At 39.8% G+C, this 24,610-nt stretch overlaps 1 pseudogene; it reads left to right on the top strand.

The window, feature by feature from the left end:
• The first annotated feature begins 1,702 nt into the window (after positions 1 to 1,702).
• On the top strand, positions 1,703 to 16,447 carry LOC103676027 (annotated as a pseudogene).
• The last annotated feature ends 8,163 nt before the right edge of the window (positions 16,448 to 24,610 follow it).

Raw genomic sequence — 24,610 nt, 5'->3', positions numbered from 1 at the left:
ACATGTGATCAATTTTTTAAAAGACATTTTTTGCCGTATTTTATTTAAGTTTTTGCTTTTTGTTTGATGAAGGGATTCATACCATTTCAAATATCAATCCTGGTATACCTGCCCTCCAAGGTTTTTCTGAAAATGTGGATGATAACAAAGGCATCAAGGAAGAAGACTATTTTCAAAGGAAGTCACTATGTGTATTATTCTGGGAATTTGTGATTTTGTTTTCTTTGTACTAAATGTTTCAATTGTTTCTTTAATGTCAGGAATGAGAGTTTCAACGTACTTCCAGTGACTGTACCGGAAATTTCATCTACATGGTATAAAATTATATCAATAAATAGGAATGAATCTCACAAACAAGTTGTTGAGTGAAAGAAGCCAGACATAAGAAGGCTTATGGATTATGCCATTAAGTATCGTGCAAAGTAGAGAATATTTGCTTCTGCTGTCAAGGAAGTAGTTGTCCTTATGGTAAGGGGCTAGTGACTAGAAGAAAGGTCCATGAGACTTCCAGAATTCTGGCAACATTTTCTTTCTCCTTCGGGTTGCTGAGTGTTTGTTTTATTATAGTCCTTGAGTACAGTTATGACACATAAACTTATCTGTATGCATGCACATTGTATATAATAGTACAATAATATATTCCATATTGTATCACAATTATATATTTTTAAAACATGCTTCTAAATCCAGGATTTCATCTGAGCCTTGTAACAACCTGTTGGGACTGGTGATATAAGGACCATTATCATCATTTTAGACAAGAAGGAAATGAGGCTTTGAAAATTCAGGTCAATTCAATTCAACTAATATTTTTTAAGTACCTAATGTATTCCAGGAAGAGAAAATATACTGGATAGTAAGATACAAAGAGTTGTTACAGTTCAAAAAAAATGAAATAATTTACTCCCAGAGCACATAGCTAAAAAGGTCATGGCATTTTGGACATAGAAGAGACCCCAGATACCATCAGTGCTCTCCTCTTTTAGATGAGGGCAAGGCCAAGGGCATGGACTTTGTCATGGTCCTGATTTGGGTTGGATTTCTAGTTTCAACACTTAATCACCAGGTGACCCTGGGCAAGTTACCTACCCTCTCTCTGCCTCAGTTCGTTGATCTGAAATGTAGTATTAAAAATATCCATCTTAAAAATAGCTCTGAGGTCCATTGTAAGAACCTGGGAACAATCCTAGCACACCCCCAGCAACTAGTGTTCTAAGTTACTATCCGTTCCCTTCAGGTGATTTGAAGTAAGTGGCTCACAGTCCAGCCGCCTTGCTAGCATGCTTTTCTGCTTCTCCACATACATACAAATGAGATGCGGAGTGTTAGGTACACTGGGATGGGAGGCACAGGCTGGACAAGCCCTGTCCACTTTCCAGGGAATCTGCGTATGGAGCTTCTGTGTTTCATAACCCGTGGTCCGGAGGGCCTTCGGCCCCAGGGGGGAAGCAGAAGCTCTCCGTGGTGTTGATGGCAGGGCTGCGAGAGTGCAGATGAGTAATCCGTTCTGGAGGAAAGCAGATACGGCAGCCTGGAAAGCACACGTTCGGGGAGGCTGAACAGGAGGATGAGCTGGGATGAGCAAAGACCACCGTCCTGGGCGTGTGATGCAAGGCCTCGGGAATGCGTCCGAGTCCAACCCAGGGGCCGTCCTCATCATGCTCTGTAGCCCTCTGAGCCCCGGCAGCTGTCACGGTGACTGATGTGCGACACCCTGACCTTTGCTGACACCGTCCTTCCTTCTTGTCTTTCACCCACGGCTGTCCCTGTTTTCCACATCACGCTGGCTGATGGCATAGAGGTCCGTGGAGCTGCTTGGAGGAAAATCCCATTCTCTGTTACCCTGGTACTGGCACAGCAATCTCCCAGTGGTTTAGGCGATTGATGGGAGCTCTCATTCCAGTAAAACACTGCCTGCTGCTCTGCAAGGGTCCCTCCCCACACCAGCCATTCTCCTGGTTCGTTTAAAGGAGGGCCAGACTCTTCAGAATCTATTCCCCACTGTGGAGGAAGCTCCCATATAACTTGTGAGGCAGGTTCATAACCAGTACTTCATCTGTTTCTCAACAGCCCTCTGGGGAAGCCAAGTAAAGGTATTATCTCCTTTTCACTGGTGAAGGCAATGAGGTTCTGAGTGGTCTCCTGAATTATCCCAAGTAAATGGCAACCAGAATTAGAACTCAAGTCAAATGAAAACCAGCCTATTGACTATCACTATGCTGGCTTTCAATTCCACAGATGTATTTCTGTGGCTCCTACTGCTTAGCAATCTGTTCTTCCCTAATTTGTATTTGTTCCAGAAGGGCTACGATCAAGAAGAGCTCTCTCCTGTACTCACTATATTTCATGAAATTGAAGAAAGGAAGTACACGATTCAAATGGATAATCTGAGGTACTTCAAGAATCAGTTTGTACATCAGGTCATCTTCAGGACGATATAACCAACAGTCTGGGATTGCCCCACTCTCCTCTTTATGCTCTGACAGCACCCTGCTCACATATTTACAATGCATGTAAATCACCTATTTCTACATTTGTCTCTCCCCGTAGACCCTTGAGTTGAGGGACCATGTCTTACTCATCTTTGTATTTTCTGGTGCCTGAACATGGCAAACACAAATGCTTGATTGCATGGTTGATCGAATATAAAATAATGAAGTCAACGGTATTGAGAGTCAAAAGGTGTCTAGAGGTGATATACCTTGGCCCTCATTTGACCTAGGAGGACACTAAAGAGGGCACATTCAAGGTCAGAAAGGGTAACATTCAGGAACAGGATCCTTCTCCAAAGGCTGGTCTGTGCTACTCAGTTCTGGGTTTCTATTGTATTATGCAAGTTCTCTATCTTTTCAAATCACCCTGTTCAGTTATAGCTAAAGTTAATAAAGGATGCCCCAATCTACATTGCTGGATGAGTCTTCCCCTCCAGAAGTACCTCTGAACATTCTTCTATTTTGTATTATTCAGACTGCAGCCGTCACCAGCTCTTTGGTTCACTCTCTGCAGTCTCACAGCTTCTTTGGTGAGCTACTTGTCCTTGCTTCTTACTGATTTCCCTAAGCATGGGCGCGCCTCTTCTGCCACTCCCTAAACGTTGAGCATGAGGCCTGAAAACTTCAATCAAAAACATGAAGATAGCAAAAGGGAATTGCCAAGCCAGAAGGGGAAAACTAAATATTGGCTATTAGACAGCAGTGCTTCCTGGAGCCTCCCCACTAAATCACATCACAAAGGTGCTGGGGTGGCCTGTGTACCTCTTCCGCCTCTGGCCTCCCAACACGCTACATGGGTCTACTCTTCTTCAGAGCTGCTTCTACCAGAGCCTTTCCTAGGTCTCAGTTTCTTACTCCCAACTCTGGTCTTTAGTCCTGCAAGAAAAAATCTAAAAGTATCTTTCAATATAGAGAGGAAAAATCTTTGAGAAGATATAGCTCACTCCCTACTTTGATGATTCATTAAGCAGAATCTGTCAAGGCAGGTCTGAGGAATTTGCATTTTCCCTTCACAGGTACTGGCTACCCAAAGACCAAAGTATAGGTACTTAAGTGCATAACCAGAACATTCCACAGAGTGAACTCTCCCAGAAGAGAAAGCGATGTGCCTCAAAGGAAATTCTTACTTCTTTATTAAACCATAGGAAGCTAAAACAACCTATTTTGTTCCAGTTTCTATCAGTCAAATGTTCAGGTGTTCAGCCCTAGAGCACTTTTCCCAAAACTTGGGAGCTATCTGATACGAATAGCCGATGGCAAATATTTAGGATCTGTATGTATTATTAACAATAATTAACATTTATTGAGTGGGTACTATATGCCAGGGACTGTGTTTAGCATTTTACATGCTTTCTCTTATTTAATCTTTCCAAAATCCTATAAAAAGCCACAATGATGCATTCTGGGTGTGGTTTAGGGTGCGGTTGGTTCGTTGCCCAAATCCTACCATTCATCCCTCCTCTTCTCCAGAGTTCCTAGCCAAAGAGCATATTCACCAAAGGATCAGTAGCCAAATGGGAAAGAAAGTGCTGATATTATTAATGTCTGGGAAAGCCCACAAAGGAGAGCACAACTTAGGCCTGAGGCTTAGGAGAAGCAGTCCCCGCATCCACTCATCCAGCCCTCAGCTTGCATAGAGGCTAGGACAAACCACAGAACATGGTCAGCTTCCTAAAGGGATACCCAGAGTAAAAAAAAAGGGTCATGGAATCTAACTTTAAGACACTGTTGTTTCTCACAATGACCCTCTTGGGTTCTAGCCAATTAGATTAATAACTCCTGCTCCCTCGGAGGGATCCAATGAGGTCAGAGAGTGGAGTGTGATGTAAGGGGGAAGCTGAGGTCTCAAGGGGCTCCAGAGGTCTGGAATCTTCTTGTACTAAATTCATGCTGGCTTCTATGCCGAGGTACAGAGAATCTCTCTCTTACTATTTCTCGGAGATGAGCTCTAAGGAAGTTCCATGGTGTCTTTAAGCAATGTAGAAAAATCTGTTCCTCCAGTTTCTGTTTGCAGGGCCAGACACAGCCTGTGGGACAGGTGAGGGGGACCATGCCTGAGGAAGTGTGCTACTCAGCCACCCCCTTCTGTTTTGGTGTCTGATATTTTGCACCAAATGCCCTTGTAATTTATTTCTTATGCCCAACCCCAAGATTTCAAGATTTTACAAGACATTTCTGAATCCCAAGAACAGACCAGCTTTAATTCAACTGGAAAGGCTCATTAAGTATTGAAAACAGTTTCACTTTAGAGAGAGGTACATGTGTCTGATTATTAATATGCAAGAAGGGGAAAATAAATGCAAAGGAAACACATTGTTACTGGTCCTACAAGTGCTACCAAGTCCCCTATACATCATGCCGTGGGAGCATATGAATGAAAGGCAGCCATAGGCAAAAACACTTCTCTCATATATTTGCTGAGGATTGGACTTTTGACTTACGAGTCTTCTACAATTCGTTGCTCTCTAGCCTCTATCACTCGGCTGTGTCTTCTGTCCTTATAATGTTGACTTGCTCAGGGTGTCTCACTGGACATCCTCCTGGTGCATCCTTCCCCCAAACACACAATCAGCTCTCTCCCTTGTGGTCACCCATACTTCTGACTTAGAGGTGTCTTCTATCAGTTTCAGCTTCATGGAATGGACTCAATTCCTCATAGCCCTCTAGCAGGGGAAGGAGTATTATACAATTCTGGTGTTTGAAAGTTCTAATTTGCAACTGATTCAAAAACAAAGCCAGAAAACAAAATTAACAACCCAGATTTTTGGTATATCAGAACAGCATGACTTAGAAAAGAAAATATGCCTTTAATAATTCCTTCCAGTCTTCTCTTGCTAAGCACTTACTACATGCAAGTTTTCACCATATAATGGTAATAGTGACTCCATACAGCTGGATAAGATGCAGAACTTCAAAGAGTACTAATAAGGAAATACACATGTACTGAATTCTATCCAAGATAATTTATTTGGATACATAACATGTACATTAACATGAATGACTATAATTGAAGGCAGTATGATGTAAGGGCCATAAAAAGATATAAGAAGTTTGCTTTCCAGCAGAGGCAATCAGGAAGGGTCTAGGAGATTTTTGTTACATTTTGATATGATTGGGGAATGGTGTTATTAAAAAATGGGTTATTTTTCCAAGGACTCAAGTCCTTGCAAGCAGAGAGTTGAATTCAGTGCTCATTTTGACCTGAATATGGAATTTGTTTAGAGAAAAAGTGAGTATAAGCATAGACATACACTCAGAGTCTAGAAATGGAGAGCTTGGTTGCTGATGTCAAAAATTTCAAATTCCATTTCAGAGGTGGTGAAAAATCTTTGAAGTGTTCCCATCAGGGGAGCCCTGTGATTAAAAAATGATAGAGATTCTCAAGAACCTATCAGCAGTGTGGAGAATAGAATGAGGCAGACAAGGAAAGAAGTGGGGAGAGCAGCTGGAATTCTCTTTGAACAGCCTGGAATTCATGTGGGCATGTACCAATAAAACAAACAAGCAAACAAACAAAACCCAACAACTTTCTGGGGGTAAACTTTTATAATGAGTAACATCTATTTCTTGTTTTCTTCTTATAAAATTCATTTTATTTCATTGCAGAAAGTTAGAAAAATACTGAAGAAAATAAAATGAATTGATGACTTCCCAATTAAGAACATAGTAGTTTCTATTTGTATCTATTTACTTCTAATTTTTTATCTGTGTAATTAAATTTTTTAGGGTTAAGATTATAACACACATTTAAGTGTTTTTTTAAAAAAATTTATTGCCATAAACATTTTCCACATATGTTCATTATTATCTTTATGTTATTTAAAGATTTTATTTATTTATTTATTTATTTATTTATTTATTTATTTATTTAGAGCATGGGGGTTGGGGGAGGCAGAGGTAAAGGAAGAGACCGAATCTCAAGCAGACACTGTGCTGAGCATGGAGCCTGACGCAGGGCTCAATCCCATGACCCTGAGATCATAACCTGAGCCAAAACCAAGAGTGACACTTAACCAACTGAGCCACCCAGGTGCCCCTATATTCATTATTATCTTAATCATCTTTTAGAAACATGATAGAAAATTGAATAGAAAACATTTTAAGTGATTATAACTGTCAATCATGTTAAAAATGAAAATATAAAGGCATAAGGAAAAAATAAAATGCAGTTATAATACCATCATTTAGAGATAAGCACCAGTGAATATCCTTGAAGTATATTTTAAGCATAAAAGGGCATTAAAAATTGGTACAGTACTGTATAACATGCTTTATAACTTTTTTTGCTTGTGATAAAATCATTTAGAAGTGTTTTAACTGTTGCATAATATCATATAGATATACCATCACTTATTCATACCTGACAGTAACTATAATAACTTATTTATGGTTCGGAGGCAAAACTATACTCAAAGCAGACTATTTCTTAATGCTCGCATTACCAATCAAGAAAGAAAGTCATCAAGCATAAAAGATAAGAAATTAGAAAGACACTAATAAAATGAATTTGGAAAAAGTAGCAGAAAGGATTAAATGAAGGTAAAATCAATGACCAATGGATTGGGAAACAAAAGCAATTCACAATAAATAAATAGAGTTGGTAACACTGCTCTTTGAAATGAACAACTTTTGGGCTTCAGTCTTAGACTGTGTGAATCCTTCTTCCAGCTCCATTGACAACTATCGTGGGGGAACATTCTCAGTTGGCCTTAATTTCTGTCTTCCCTTACTTGACTCTATATCAGTGATTTGATTTTTTAATAATCCACAAATATGCAAGTCACCTTGGAGATTAAATAAATATAGTGAGCTTTTGCAAAATTAGAATGTTGCTATTTCAACTTAAAAATATTTTAGACTAAAATATATCTTAGATAAGTCAGATCTCACATATATGAATGATACATCTTAAAATCCCAAGAATATATTCCGGAGTTACAGGCTCTTGAACAGGCTTTAAGTTTGGGGAAAGGTCTTAATTTCCTTCTTAGATTACTTCCATGAGGAGCAAAGAAAACAGATGAATAGTCTTGTTTCAAAAGGGAGGCAGTGGAAACAGTAGCTTAGACAAGGCATCGTAACACAGGTCCAGTGTCAAACTCTAATGTCAAACTCCTGCTTTCATATTGTTTCTCCACCACTTACTGCCCCATGGACTTGGGTGAGCTAATCTCTCTGCACCTGTTTCTTCAACTGTAACATGAAACACTGAGGATGCTGTGCTTCCAAAAGACTCTGAGAGACAGGAAGAGAAAGTACCATTTGAAAAACTTCCCAGCAACCACTTTTAATGATTTTACAAGCCAAGAAGTTTATCTTTTTTTCATATCCTTAAAAAAAATCTTTACAAGCCTAGCTTACTGAATTTATAAAATTAGTTTTGGATGGGACACCAAGAACCAGCAGAATTCTAAAAGTACATTTGGAACCATGAAAGTGGTCCATTGTTATGATGTGAATTCTTGTCTCTTAATGTTTGTGGTTTCATGATATTTCTCTACAACCTGACTCGAATCTTCTTTTTTGAGATTATACTTTGAAATCTGGAATTTTTCTATGAGGAAAATCCAGCTGTGCCTAAGTCTTTCTTATGCTTAACTGCAAAAAACTCATTTGTTCAGTCATTAGGATGTGGTTTCTGACCTTGGGGCTTTTACAATTTATAACCAGGGAATGCAATACAAAGCACGAAAAAAAAATAGGCCTATTCAGAAAAAGACTTCATCTGAATCAAAGCTAGGATGCCACTTTGGGAAAGTGATAATTGAGCTGTGCCTTGAAGAATGTAGTATGGTAGGAGTTTTTTGGGATGGGGAGGGTGTTCCAGCTTGAAGTGAGGTAGGTCTTAAAACCCTCATTTCATTATTCTAGGCAGTGAGGGTAAATTATTTTAGATTCATATGAAAACTTGTGACACATGATACAACCCATGTTTTGGAATATTATTTTGGCCCCAAAGTGAGAGATAAGAGGCAGAAACATCATGGTTGCTCTTGTGCCCTCTTTGCTTGGGCAGAGGTGGGAGGGCCTAGACAGCAGTGATGTATAGGGGAACTGAGAGGCCTGTGAGCCTCTCTGTGTGTAACAAATGCTACCAAAAGAAAGCTTTCTCTTTCATTAATGCCATCTCAAAGATGTGAAACACAGTTTGTTGGCATTAATTTGCCTTTATTTACCTTCTCTAAAATAGCTGGCAGTTCCCCTACAAATGATAACTACTTGGCATGTTAAATTGCTGAGACTTTTTCTTCCCTCGGTGGGTAAATAGGCATGCCTGAATAAATCTGGAAAGTCTTGCTGTGTGACTGCAAGAATTCTTCCACAAAAGCCTTAGACTGAGCCATGTCCTTGTGTCTTTGTAATTGTTATTGTTGTTGTAATACACTAAAAATGTGGTGCTCACTATGGAACACACCCAACCCTCTGCCTGGATGTGAGTTCATGCAAGAAAACATCACTACCTATCCTTACAGAAAGACTGCAGCTCTATTTTGCTCCAAGATTGGAAGACAACTAATGCTTGAGCAATTTAGACAAAATGGCTATTTTTAACCATGGTATCAGTACAGAGGTTTCTTTTTTTTTTTAGTCTTTTACAAGAAAATGGTTGCAGTTTATTTTAGGAGTAATCAGTTTTATCATGGGTAGTACAATGTTTCTTAGTACAAATCAGTTATTTTTGAAGTGTAAGCTATGCTTTTTTGTGAGCTTTCTTTCTGTGCCAACCCCTAGTACTGGGTAGTATTTGGCAATTGATTTTGCTACATCTCTCTTAGATCTAAATTTATACATGAGAAAAATAAAGATAAAATAGAAATATCTATTCATTCATTCATTCATTCATTCATTCATTCCAAAAGACATTTAATGCCTACCTCCTATGTTCTAGGCATTGTACTAAATGCCAGGTGTGGAGTTAACATGGCCCTTGCCCTCCAGGAGCTTACATTTTCATAGGAGTCTAAGCTATGCACAAAAATATCTCTATTATAATTTACAATACTATGTGTGTCTATAAGCAAAATACTGGAGCACAGAGAATGTTTATTCCATTAGAAGAAAACAAAAAATATTCACAGAGAATATGATGTTTTAGATGGGTCTAAGGAATAAGTGGGAAGATGGAAAGAACATTCTAGAATGAGGAAAGAGCATGTGCAAAGGAGTGAAAGTGCAAAGTGTCTTGGGAAGAGAGCATGGGCAAGTAGAAAAAGCACAGAGAGACAGACTGTGTCTGAGGCCTGCTCACTGCTCTGAAAACTGAGGAACCTTGGGCAAGTTAGTCAATCTCTCTTGAAAACTGAGAGACTAATACCTGTCTTGAAGTATATTCTTCGATTAAATGAGATAACGTATGTAAAACACCTGGCACCTTGAACATGCTCAGTAAATAGAGTCTGATGTTATTCAAGAGGAATACATCTTTCCTTGAGGTGGAACATAGAGTGTCTGGGTAAGAATGGAGAGGGTACTGAGATTGAAAAGATAGGTTGGGACCAAATCATGTGAAAGTAAAGCTAAGTAATTTAGATTTTATTCTGAGGGCAATCAGGAGCCATTGACTTTTTAAGCAGGTCTTGGCTATGGTCAGATTTTTGTTCTAGAAAGGTCAACCTGGGACAGGGATGAGAATAGACAGAGAAAGAGGGAAGCTAAGCATAGACTGGAAAGCTATTGCAGTGACTCAGGTCAGAGAGGCTGAGGATTTGAACTCTCATTGGCTGTGTGGTAGAGGGAAGGAGTGGACCCCCAGAAGAAATGTAATGCACAAGCATACACCAAATTGGCGGGGTCTGGGGACTACTATGTGTGAAAGTGAAAAATCCTAAATTATCTCTCAGCGAAACACTAAGGAGTACAGGAGGCTTGGTATTTTCTTCTGCAGTAGCACAAATACATCTGCTTACTCGTCCAGCTGCTTGGAGTTGGAAGAAGCTAAACCCACACTGAGAGGAACATGACTATTTTCTGCTGCTAAGTCATTCCTCAGCACGTGGGAGTGTGGAAGGAATTTAATTGTACCGTCTCCTAAACCTTTTGGTGTTTATCGACAGATCCTTGACTTATTGTGAGGGGGGTTGAATCATCTAGTAGATTCCACCCTCATTTTACAGATAAAGACACTGAACTCAGAAGCAGGAAGTGACTTATCTCAGAATCAGAGGATGTGCAAAACACTAGAGCCAGAATTCAAACCCAGGATTTTCATTCATCGCCTGTTGCACTCTTTTTTACATCCTTGTGAGAAATTGCTGGAAATGCAGGCAGACATCACTAATCGCTATGGGTGAGCATTTACTTTGTCTACCTCCATCTGCACAGAAATGAAGTGAATTGTTTAACTTTCCTTTTAAAACTTAAATGCTAGCTGAAGGTCAATCAAATGGAGCTAAAATACCTTGTAGTTTCTATGCAAATTAATAGTAAAAATTAGTTGATTTATATCATAAAATATTTTTAAAAAACTACAAGGCCACATTGCTGGAGTAAAGTCAGGCAAAATAATTTTTAGTTTTCTTAGCTTTGATTACAAATCTATGGGGATTTGTTTACAAAACAATGAACGACAGGCTACCAATTAGAATTAACCCAAGAATCATTCCTAATGGAAAATGTTAATTCCACCAAATTTGGAGTATTTTAGCAACAGAATTATTATTAAAACACGTTTAAGGTTAAAATTCTCTCTCCTTTATAGACATTCATCATTAACCCTTTTTTTCTTGGGAATACAATCTTGTATGTTCTAAATCATTGATACTTATCTTTTTAAGGGCCGTTTAAAAAATCAATTTAGATATAACCATTTTACCTATTTCCCTTCCATCTTAAACAGTATATTTGGGAACAATTCAAGAATAACTGCGTTGGAATCATCATAAGGAATAAGAACCACAGAATCTTACGTCTGGAAGTATCTTTGGATAGGATCTGCTGTTTTTGATCCCCCATGTGATGAAATATCTAGAGTGTGGTCATGAGATCTTCCAGTGGGATAGGTAGACTGAATGCAAACCTACTGGGGACCTCTGGTTTAAAGGTGGAGCTAGATATTTTATCCTCAGGGACCTAAGAGTATTTAATGTAGAAGGAAGTTTTAAAAATGGGCAAGGGGCACCTGGGTGGCTCAGTTAGTTCAACACTGGACTCTGGATTTTGGCTCAGGTCATGATCTCAGGGCGCTGGGATGGAGAGACCCACATCCTTGGACTACCAGCTCAGCAGGGAGTTTGCTTCTCTCCCTCTCCCTCTGCCCCTTCCCCCTTTAACACGTGTACATGCGCTTGCATGCTCTCGCTCTCTCTCTCTCTGAAATAAATTAATAAATCTTAAAAAAAATAAAAAATAAAAATGGGCCAGATGCAAAGTGCAATAAACATCGCTGTCTGGGCCAGAGAAGAAAGCAATGGATTGGGGAAAAAATGATCTGGGTTTGAATTGCAGTCCTTCACTGGCCTCGGGTGAGTCTCTCTGTCCCTGTTGGAGGTGGTGGTTTTTTGCTTCACTTAGCTCATTTGTAACCAGGTGATCACCATGAACGTCCCTTGAAGTTCTGACCTATGATCGTGTGGTTCTTCCATTGAGGATGAATTACTTGAAGCAGAATTTAAAATAGGCTGAATTATGAGTGACCCAATGTCACTCAGAAAATCAAACATTCAAATTCACTCTCGTTTCAATCTGTTTTTTTTTTTCATTTTTTAAAAGTGACATTTAATGAGTACTTACTAAGTGCCAGAGTATGTGCGAAGCACATTATTAAATGTGTTCACTCATTAAATCTTTCAACTCCATGAAGTAGGTACTATTTGGTCTTAGCAACTTCTTCACATCATAGGATATTTTTGTCTTGTATCTAATAGGAAACTTAAGCAGCCTTGCTAGTGTTACTGTAGGCAGGATGTGAATCCAAGACAGCCATCTGAAAGCATTACCGGAGCATCTCTCTTGACGGGAGAAAGCCCATTGGCCACACATGTTTTTGCCCTGACCAATGATACAACCTCCTGCCCAAAGTTACCAGTATCACTAGGTTGGCAACAAGTCTTTGGAAGTTTACATCATCCCTATATTTTTGAAGTTACTAAATGTGAAAAATATCATGACCTCAGTGTTCCCTTGCTGAGCCAGATTCATAACATTACCAGCACCTGCTCTTCCAAAGGTTTCCATTTAATGCAGGTTTAAAAATAAGGACTCTGAACTCTCTCTTGCTTTCTTTAGAGAAAAGGTGTAAGTCTGGTTGGAGTGTTTAAGAAATTCCAGCGTGATGCAGTGGAAAGAACTTGTCTCAGCTCTGCCACATGACCTTGGGCAAGTCAACCTCACCAACTTTCAATTTTCTCCATCTCTGTAACAGAGTGATTGAAGAAAACAATTTGGTTGGAGGAGAAGGGATCTGAATTGCATTACATATGAGTTTATTGGCCTTTGAAATCCACACGAAACCTTTAAAAACTAAAATGTACAGTAGCTGGTAAAACATGTCCTGGCTACTGAAATGCTGAAAGAAATCTTTTAACGCCTTTTTGTATCTTCTTCCCTTCCTCCCTTCCTCCCTTCCTTCTATTTTTTCCCCCTATTTTCCATCCAGACAGTACTTGAGGCGCTAGGGATGCTGTTGCGAATGAAATAGGCAAGGCTTCTTCTATTATGGAGCACACATTCCTCATCTCTGAGGTGCAGCATTATGGGCAAAGAAATCATCAGGAGTCCCAAGGGCATGTAGGACTAAAGGGGAGAGAATCTGGTGATCCTTTTATCTGTACTTTTCCAGATAAAGGTTTTGCTTTGATTCTTACATTTTATGTTTTATTTTAAATAAGTGAAAGCGTTTCCCTTGCATCCTCACCATCCTGGTCCCTTTTCTAAACAGGTGATCTAGTTCAGTTGCTTTCAAACATGTGGTCCTCAGGCCAGGAGCATCAGCAACATCTGGGAATTGTTAGAAATGCAAATACACCAGCCAGGCCTTCTGAATGTGGCACTCCTGGGGTAGGGCCCAGAAATTTCTGTTTAACAAGTCCCACCGGATGAGTCTCAAATGGGTCTAAAATGAGGAACTCAGAAGAGTCCCACACTTCACCTGAGTGGCACAGAGCAAGAACTCCTGCTCCACCTGTGGGCTGGAGGTCATTGTAGGTTTAGAAGCCAGTTCTCTTGGCTTCTAGGTCACAACTCTTTACATCATATCATGCTCTGAACATCAATCCCAGTAAAGAATCACGATGCTAAAGATCACTGCTCACATGATCTTTCCTTTAGTTTTGTAGGTTTACCAAACAGAAAAGGAAATAGTGGTTGGTAATTTCACATCTAGAAGTAAAACTTAAGAAAGTAATCAGTCAAGTACGCACAAATCTGGGCACATAGATAGTCATTGAGACATCATTTGTGACAGAAACTTAAAATATACTGGAACAACTGAAATGACCAGTGGAGAAACTGAATAAATAATTTTATAATCTATCCAAACATTCTAATACAGTACAGCCATCAAAACTTACATTTTCTGGGGCACCTGGGTGGCGCAGTCGTTAAGCGTCTGCCTTTGGCTCAGGGCGTGATCCCAGTGTTCTGGGATCGAGCCCCACATCAGGCTCCTCTGCTAGGAGCCTGCTTCTTCCTCTCCCACTCCCCCTGCTTGTGTTCCCTCTCTCGCTGGCTGTCTCTCTCTGTCAAGTAAATAAATAAAATCTTAAAAAAAAAAACAACTTATGTTTTCCAATAATACATACTGATAAGGAAAAATACATGCTATTAAAGTGCAAAAGCAGAATATAAAATTGGATGTTTACAATAATCCTGATGTTTTAAACAAATATGACTGGACATTGTATTAATAGACTGTATGAATATAGAAAAAATAGAAGGACATTTACACACATTTTAGAGGTATTAGTCACTGAGTAACAGTATAGTGGTATCTTTTTCTTTTTGCTTTTTGTTCTGCTCAACATTACTATTATGGAAAAAAAAAAAGCTCATGAATGGTTATGCCATCAAGCATACTCATACTGGTTTCTTATTGCAATATTAGCATGACACTTCTGGATAAACTCAGACAACTGGACCTGTCTATGTTCTTGTGTCCTCCATTCTTATCCTGGATATTAATCCATGAGTGAGAGGTGATTAATCAGTGTAAAGAACTCTGTCAGTATTAAGAACCATTATTAAATATAATAATCAACAATGAAATTTTTAGTTTCTAGTCATATGTCTGAGCAATATTAAATACCAAAGGAGACGGAAGTCGGAACTTCATTTTCCACCCAAGTTGCTGCGCTTTTGCGTATTTATTCTTCATCTATACAACAGTGTGTTAGACAACTATTTTAGGAATTATCAAGAGCTTTCCTGGGGCACCTGGGTGGCTCAGTCGGTTAAGCGTCTGTCTTCAGCTCAGGTCATGATCCCAGAGTCCCAGGATCCCCAGGATCGAGTCCTGAATCTGGCTCCCTGCTCAGAAGGGAGCCTGCTTCTCTCTCTGCTCCTCCCGCCTACTTGTGTTTTCTCTTTCATTCTCTCTCTCAAGTAAATAAATAAAATCTTAAAATTTAAAAAAGAGCTTTCCTCTTATGATCCTCTAATCAAGTTATTTATTTATTTTTTCAACATGGCTTAGCCAAAGTTAAGAGGAATGTTTTGTTTTCATAACTTTCAAGAAATGCTATGTAAAAATTGTTCCATATCATATAATAAGAATTAGAATAATAATAATAATAAGCATTATTACCAGGAGAAATGCTAATGTCTAAGCTACACTTCACTCATACCCTTATAAATCTCATTAAAGGGATAGAGAAAAAGATGACAACTATGGGGTATTGGAAGTATCATTAAATTCAAAATATATTTATCGAGAGACAGGATTAACTGAGAATTCACAAGGAAACATGAGTGTGCGTCCAGCTCAGCACCAATGCCTGACTGCCCGAAGCACCAAATTCTAGGGACTCTTCTCCAATGCCTGAGATCTATGGGCCTGAAGAAAATTATGCATCCTTGCAAATCTCATTTGCTGAGACACCCCACTCAGGGACTATCTCTCTTCTTCCTTCTCCATGGATCTGCTTATTCAGGGCAGCCCTGATTCTTCCACCAGTCCCAGAGTAAAACTACTACCCACTTCTATAGGGGAGAGCATGGTGAAAAAGGAAGATATGGCCCAGGGCAAGAAAGAGAAGATCAGAACTCTGTTCTCATGGGGCATCTGGATGGCTCAGTCAGTTAAGCATCTGCCTTTGGCTCAGGTCATGATTCCAGGGTCCTGGGATTGAGTCCCCTCATCAGGTTCCCTGCTCAGTGGTAAGTCTGCTTCTCCCTCTCCCTCTGTCCCACCTCCCACCCCTGCTTGTGTTTTCTCTCCCTCCCTCTCTCTCAAATAAATTAATAAAATATTTTTTTTAAAAAAGTGTTCTCTCAAACCCAGCCATGTGTCCTCAATGACAGATTTCAGAGACAGAAATACCTCAGTCTCCAGAAGATGCAAGAACTTTCCAACATTCTGAACCTTAACTATATGCAGGTTAAGACCTGGTTCTAGAACCAGAGAATAAAATGTTAAGAGGTGGCAGAAAAACAACTGGCCAAAGAATAGCAAGACTGTGACTCAGAACAGCTCAGCAACTACAGAATACCCAGGCTTCTATTCTTCTCACCAGGATGCCTGATGAGCACTTCTGGAAACCTTCCAGTATGGAGCAACCAGACCTGGAACAGCCAGTCTTGGAGCAACCATTCCTGGAACAGTCAGACCTGCCGCCCCCAAGCCTAGAACAATCAGACCTGGAACAATCCGCTCCACAACCGTGGACAGGAATCCCTGCAGCGCCAGACCCTGTTCGGCAAAATTCTGTCAGCGAGTTGGAGTCCCTCTTAGAAACTGCTGGGGACAGCCTTAGTATAATAAAGTAATCCACTAAGTATTTCAGTATCCCGCAAATAATGGATTTATTCCCAAATTACTCTGTGAACCTATAGCCTAAAGATGTGTGACGATGAGTATATTATTCAATCTCAATTTGGGCAGTGGCTGTATTACTTCTAGGATTTGTCTTTTAGGGTCTCATATCTCTGCCTTGATATTCTGTTTCTTGTTATGCTTACTGTGTCCATTGAGGGGGTAAGTTTGGAGTCTAATCAAAGAGGTTTCGGTAACATTGGCTGCTACGGACAACATGATAAAAGATGTTTCTGGCTAGAGGTAATTAGATATAATATTAATTTAGATATCTTTAGGTTTTAAAATCTAACCTTAAGACTAGGAAGTAAAAATACAAAGATGTGTGAGGAAGGATTATTTATATTTTCTGAGATTGTGAGGCTTTACTTGTTAATAACCTCAATTGTTACGGTAAAGTGTTCAACTACAACGTGCTTCATTGATTTCCTCTGCCCCCGTGCTGTTTTACTACAACTGCTCCTTTGTTCATTATTCTAGTATTTGTAGAAAGATGTTTTGTATTTTAATGTATAATAGTACCAGTTTGGCTGGTTGGTTTATAGGTTTAAGTACAAATAAATAAAATACCCACTTCAAAAATATTTATCGAGTACGTGCTATGTGCCAGGCACTAAGCTAAGCATAGCTATAAAATCACATCATGAAGATTATAGTCTAGTCTAACAGAACTTATAAAACATTCTTAGACATTGGAGCTCAAATGAAAGTAAAAAAAGAGATTAGATAAGAAGAGAACTATAGGTCAGTGTTATGAGCATTTAGAAGAGAAATGTATTCCCATCGAGACTTGAAGTTTTTTTGGAATTCAGTGTTGAGGAGATGATGACGAGAAAGTCTATAAAAGAAGCATAAACAAGGATTTGAGGTAGAAAATGATGCCCCATACATGGGAAATACAAGTAGTTTTCTTTTGTTAGAGAATACATCCTCCCTTAGAGTGCCATTTTGAGGTTTACCAATCTAGAACGGCATATAGTAAGCCCTCAGGAAACTCTTTTGATTGCTACCCTTGGAATAAGTCTGTTTTCAGAAAGAAGAGGAATAAACTTTGGCTGCCCTGAGGACAGCTTCTGCCCATCCACACATTTTCCCAAACCCCAAAGCAACTAACCAACCAAACCAAAATCCAAATGTGAAGAAATCTTTAAAACGAATGCAGTTTTAGACTACATTCTCTTGAAGAGGACTTTGAGAAATTACCATAGTCCATCACTCTCTCACTCTCTGTTTTTCCATGTCCTCCTTCTCTCTATGATGTGGCTTATCCTCACAGAAGAGTGAGCAGGGACTGCAGTCAGCTTCCCCCTGTGGAGTAGAATCTTCTCTCTAGGAAACATTCTCACAGCACTCTGGTGAATAAAAGTATCCATCTTCTCTAGGAAAGAATCAGAAAGAGAGGTAGGAGAGGGAAAAGAGGGAGTGAACAACAGTTCCTCCCAGGATGCACTACACAGGGTCCGCGGGCTTACAGTGTGTTACTCATTCAGTCCTTCCATCATGTGGTGGCTGGTAGGGCCGAGACCCAAACTCACCACGGCTTCTTCCAGAACACTTCTTTTTTTTTCTTCCTAATATCAGTCTGCCTTGTAAATCAGGAGAGAGCAGTGTTAAAGGAACTAAATGAAGATTAAGAGTTTGGGGGTGGAGAACTTGAAAGGAAAATGCTGTGAAGGAAAAAAAGAATGTGCAAACTGCTTTGTTTTTTTAAGTTGTGAAATATACTGATAGGTGATAATCTGTAACCTTCCAAAGAACAGTGATAAAGAAGGAAGGGTATAGAGAAGCCAAGCAAAGGAGCCAAGGATTATAGTTCTGATGGCTTTTCCAGGAGTTTTGACCCTAAGGAGAGATTGGTTTGGCCGCACAGCAGCTCTGAAAGGAAGGTTTAGCATCACTGTTTTCAGATGGGAAAGATGGGTTCCCTTTGTGAAGGATTCGGTCAGTCCCTCTGAAGCAGGACTTCCTGAACTTAGATGTAAATTAGACTCACCTGGAGAAATTTAAAAAATGCAAATGCCCACCCCTCTGTCAACTCCTCTCATAATTAGGTCGGGGTGAAGGCTGACCTTCAATTCAGTCCCTTGCTGAAGCTCCCCAGATGATTCTAATGTATGGTCAGGGGTGAGAAACCTGCTCTGAAGAGGTTGAAGAATCGAAAGAAAGTTGAAATGATGATAAAAAGAGCCAAATATTTATGAACAAAATAACCAGTAATTTTCTTACATTTATCAGAAATTCCATATATATCCAAAACACTTGTTTTTATTTTTATTTCAGTAGTATTCCTGATGGTAAAAATTGTTTAAAAGAGAAAGTGACAAAATAACAGATGTCTGGGTAATTGTATATAGGTGGAGTTGTTTTTTTCTTTTTTCTTTTTTTTTTCCTGTTCCTTTATATTTTTTGGTTTTCCCCAAACAGATTTAGAATGTGCTAATTTTATAATTAGAAGGTATAAATAAGACCCAAAGCAAATTTCTGCATTGAATCATTTTATCTATGTTATATAGAAATATATACCTATAATTACATGATAATTTGAGAGAGATATTCATATAAGGAAAGATCCCTTAACTATAATAACAATTCAAACTTTAAGAACATTTTTACCATTGGCTTTAAATATCATTTGCCATTGTTAATAAAAAAAATCCATTCACAGGGTCACCAAATGCTAGTGATTCCTGAGTATTTTGTATTCATCCTTTTCACTCACTACAGCTTCTGGTATTTTCATTAGCTCCATCTTACAAAGGCACAGATGGGCCAATGAACTTGCTCAAGATCAAGAGACTACAAAATGGCAGAGGTAAGATTTGATCTCAGTCTTGCCTTACGACCTAGACAGTGTGCCTGTTGTTGATGTGCCCACTTGATTTTAGGACTTCACCTACATCTGGGAGGTGAGTTCTCATTTCATCAGGAAGTCTTAATCACTTATTTTAAGGGCCAGGCAGGCACCTAAGCTATGCTTGTTAGCAGAGACACAGGTAACCAGGAAAGCTCCTTCTTTGAAAGAATCGTGAAGAGAACCTCAAATCTAAAATAGTCAATGAATCCTAAACCAATCACACACTGGAGAGTCCATGTAGAGAGTTAAGGGTTATTCTCCACTGAAAAACAGCAATCTTAGGAGATGGTGGTTATCAGTCCTCATTAGCCCCTACTTGGGTTTAATAGTCATCAGGGAGAACAGAGATAAATTTTATAGGTGCTAATTGACCCTGTAGGAAGACTTTGAAGTTCTCCCACTAGCTTAGGACCTCTTTGAAGTTTAAGCTAAAGTGCTGAGGTCAAAGACCTGCGAAAAATGCACAGCAGAGGAAGAAATACAGGTACCAAATTTTTGCATTATATGAGTGATCATCAAACTGTGGTTTAAAGACGGTGACGAAAACAAAGCCAAGCAGTACTGGGCAGGAAAGAACCCCTCCCCCCACCAAGTTGCTCTGAAGTTTTTCTGAGGAAATATTTAAGAAGATTTTGCATGTGTTACCACTCTGTTCTCATAACATTAGAGAAGAAGGAGAAAACAGCCGACATATTTATGGGAAGCTCATAGAGGTAAAGGAACTTGCCCGAATTCTCTCTGCCAATGAATAGAGAAATTAGAACTCACTCAGACAAGTAGTGCGGGATATCTTTCTTGACAGCATAGCTGCCTCTATTCTTGAGTGGGAGAAATTGAGATAGAATAAGGAGGGACAGGAGACACAATTCTGATCATGGATGATATAAGGAGGAATAAAGAGTTTAAAGAAGAAAAAAACACACACTAGTCCTGAGAGTTTATATTCTGGTTAAGTTCCATGTTGACTAATATTCAATCAAAAGGCAGGCACAATGAGAATAGAATGAAGGCATTTGCAAGAGTCTGCACTAGGACTCAGGAATTATTCCAAGTTTGCTTCCCATCCGTCCAATTCCTCCATGATCACTAGCTCTCTATGGTCTTCACATCAGCTAGAAGGTATTGAATTTGGGAGATGGCAAAAGAATGCAATCCTAGGGAGGCTGGTATGCTGAGATTTACAAAGAATGGAGATCAGGCACGAGTTCGGTGACAGAGACTTGGGTTCTGGTGCTGACTGGGTGTCAGGCATGAGACAGAAAGCAAGTTATTAACACAAGGGCTTGATGTCAGGGTTAGGCTGGCAATGAATGTCTTTTGAGGTAATACTCCAGGGTATTGAATTAGATTAAATCAACCACATGGCTAGAGTCAGCCCCAATCCCAGAGCTCTGAGCAGGACTGGATCCGTACTTTTTAGGTGGGGGCGGCAGCTGCAGAAGCTGGGGACAGACAGGGCAAACGTGTGAGTGCAAAACCATCCAGGCAGCTTTACAATGTGGGGAGATCTCCTTCTTGCAAATGTCTTCGTCTTTTAAGCAACAAAATAATCCCTCATTAAATGGAAAAGTGGGATTCTTGTCTAAAACTTTTCTTGTACAGATTCCAAACTTAATCTTACATTTCAATTTAGCATTATTAAAATAAAAAAAATGAGCTGCCCCAGGGAAAGAAGTGGGGGGAACTGATATCTACTGAGCTCCTTCTAGCTGGGGATAGGGACGAGCTATCCACATTTTTATAGGTGGTAAAGGAGAATCATGTGATCTTAAACACAAATGTCAGAAATACGGGGTAGGTATAGAATTTTTTTTTTTTTTTTAAATATCAAGGCTATCTGGGTATTGCCAGGTTTCTAAGGATAATAAAGTACTCTTCCCTAGAGTCAAAGGAGTTCACTCTTTAGTGGAATCATGGGCATTCATGGTTAAAAAGGAAACTGAGCAAATGGGAAGAATGGAGAAAAGAGGTGGCCGGCTTGCTGTTAACCTGCCTAAAGCTCACACTGGCACATGAGTGTTGTGTTAGGAGAGATTGCATTAAAATTTCATCCTAGCAGGATGATTACTTGTAGGAAGTCCCCTGGAGAAAAATAGAGTAGGTGGAAGATGATACTCTGGAATGGTGGAGAACTGACGCTGCCAATGGGAAGGAGAGAAATGACTTGGTTTCATTGTAACTGTGCCTGACACCAGAAGAAAGGAGTAGATGACCCCTCGCAGCCACTTTTACTTGCCTGACTTCAGATGCAGAATCCCTCCTCTTTTATCCCTCCGAACGTTGGAAAACTTTCAAAAGACAAGTGATATTAGCACATTCTGCGTCTTTTGAGAACTGTGGATGAAAGGGACACATAAATTTCGGTTATTATTACTTACGTGCAGTAATTTTAGTTGGATTTCCCTGACACACCTTCTCCTTTGTAATATTTTTCTGGGAGTATGTGTATGTGTGAGTGTGTGTGTGTGTCTAAGTGGCTTTGACCCTAGGGCTTTCTTTGATTTATAGGCAGCTCTCTACGTTGTGCTGGGGTGGTTTCAGAGCCTGTTTGTTCTGGCATCCCAATAAAGCCTTGCTTCCCATGGCAACTCCAGCCTACGAAGCAAGGCCTAAGGGAAAACACAGTTTTCCTTGCCAGAATGAGGCAATAGCACTTTTGGGGTGCTATTTTGCTGGGTGGTGTATTATTTCTCAAGCAATTTCACTTATGAAAAGCTAAAAAAAAAAAAAAAAAAGGACTTTTAAGATCTGAGTATTACCATCGGAAGCAGCAATCTTGGTTTTCCTCAAACATATCAAGTGATCTTTTGAGACTTTAGTTTTTAGGTTTTCAAAGATTTATTGATTTATTATCTTAGAGAGAGAGATTGAGCGCAGAGGGAGAGGCAGAGTTCAAGAATTGGCAGCAGACTCCATGCTGAGCGTGGATCCCGATGGGGGACTTGATCTCACAACCCTGAGATCATGACCTGAGCTGAAGTCAAGTCAGATGCTTACGCAACTGAGCCACCCGGGCACCCCAGGTTTTGGGTTTTCAACTTGCCATCTGCCCAGTTGCAAGATTGTGCGGTATGCGCCCCATGAGTAGGCCCAACAGATACATGTCCATTTCCAAATATCCTTCTCGTTTATACCCTAGAGTTCAAAGTTGAACTGCAAGGTCGATTCTCTCCTGTCATTGATGCCTTCCACTGCTTGCGTTGAGAAGAAACCTGTGCCTCTCAGCCTGGGCAGCACATCAGAATCCCTGAGGAGCTTTCAAAACACACCAGCACCCAGACCCCACCACCAGATTCTGATTTACTGGGGGTGTGGTGGCAGGGCTTGGGCATCAGCAATTTTCAGAGGTTCCCAGGGGATTTTAATGTTCAGCACCCCTGAGCTGGTTCAATCCCTTTGAGACTCTGAAGAAGGAAGTAACCTGCTCAAGGTCATTAAGCAAGTAGATTGTCTTTCGACCACACATGCTGACTCGTGGTTGATTAAAATACCTCTGTGTAGTTAATTGTGCTCTGTTATTATCTAAATAATTTTCAGGCTGTTCACATAGTAAATAGGTAATCTATGGCAGTTGGGTCCTGAAATACAGGATGCTGACTTCCATTGCCCTCTGCACCAAATCAGAATGTGCCTGTTTGCCATAAGGAGTGGGATTATGGCTAGGGGAGGAGAAAAAAAATAGTGGAGAAGTAGACTATGCTGCCACACCCTTCTGCATAAAGGACACTTCCCAACAACATGTATCTTCTATACTGGAAAGGTGACTTATTCCAGTGGTGAAGAGCACTCCTGGGTAATTTAGTGTATTTATCCTTACTGGCCTTGTGAAAAAAATTATCTTAGTATGCCCGGTACTTCTGCCCCCACTTCTTGATGGTTTGGGTAGGTGTGTACGTGTCACCCAGTGTGAGACTGTGACAACTTTCTAAGCAAACTAATTTATGTCAGTGCCGACCTCGTGCCCAAGAGCCCTCAGCTTATTGGTGTGTGGTTGTATCTGAAGCCAGAAACCAAGACAAATTTTGTTACTTTTATGTGGTGTTCATTAAGAAATAATCATTTTTTGGTAATAACTTCTTCTACCTTTTCAATGTCGTTTAATGGTTTTATATTAAAAAATATCTTTCAGTACCACAAAACTATAATTCGGTGTGTAGATGTAAGTCTTTACTAGGCTTTCCCTTCTATGTTTTTCCTTTATTGAAAAAGTCAATAAGTCATTTAGATAAAATCACTATTAATGTAAATGAATTAATTTGGTTTAAATGAAGAGTTTGCAATGTTTAAATTCAGGGTTTATAAAGTTATTGCTCGACCTTATAAGAATATGGCTTTCTCTGATTGTAACAGTGTTTTGATGAGGAACCCAACTGTAGCTGTCCAGGGGCTCTTTGCCTCTAAAGCGAACCAGATTCAGACTCTAGGAAGCAGAAGTCCTAAGAAGAGAAGATTCACATTAACACTGGCTTCTTTCTTTTTTTTTTTTTTTTTTTTTTTTAAATGATTTTTTATTATATTATGTTAGTCACCATACAGTACATCCCCGGTTTCCGATGTAAGGCTCAATGATTCATTAGTTGTGTATAACACCCAGTGCACCATGCAATACGTGCCCTCCTTACTACCCATCACCGGTCTATCCCATTCCCCCACCCCCCTCCCCTCTGAAGTCCTCAGTTTGTTTCTCATAGTCCATAGTCTCTCATGTTTCATTCCCCCTTCTGATTACCCCCCCTTTCTTTATCCCTTTCTTCCCCTACCGATCATCCTAGTTCTTATGTTCCATAGATGAGAGAAATCATATGATAGTTGTCTTTCTCTGCTTGACTTATTTCACTTAGCATTATCTCCTCCAGTGCTGTCCATGTTGTAGCAAATGTTGAGAACTCGTTCTTTCTGATAGCTGAGTAATATTCCATTGTATATATGGACCACAACTTCTTAATCCAGTCGTCTGTTGAAGGGCATCTCGGCTCCTTCCACAATTTAGCTATTGTGGACATTGCTGCTATGAACATTGGGGTGCATATGGCCCTTCTCTTCACTACGTCTGTATCTTTGGGGTAAATACCCAGTAGTGCAATGGCTGGATCATAGGGTAGCTCAATTTTTAACTTTTTAAGGGACCTCCACACTGTTTTCCAGAGTGGCTGTACCAACTTGCATTCCCACCAACAATGTAGGAGGGATCCCCTTTCTCCACATCCTCTCCAACAATTGTTGTTTCTTGCCTTGTCTATTTTTAACACTGGCTTCTTTCTGCCTCCATCATGCTCTCCCTGTGTTCTCAACAAATGC

Source organism: Ursus maritimus, unplaced genomic scaffold, assembly GCF_017311325.1.
Source record: "Ursus maritimus isolate PB19 unplaced genomic scaffold, ASM1731132v1 scaffold_4, whole genome shotgun sequence".
Lineage (NCBI taxonomy): Eukaryota > Metazoa > Chordata > Mammalia > Carnivora > Ursidae > Ursus > Ursus maritimus.
Note: the sequence above shows the minus strand (reverse complement) of the source record. Positions and strands in the feature narration are given on the sequence as shown.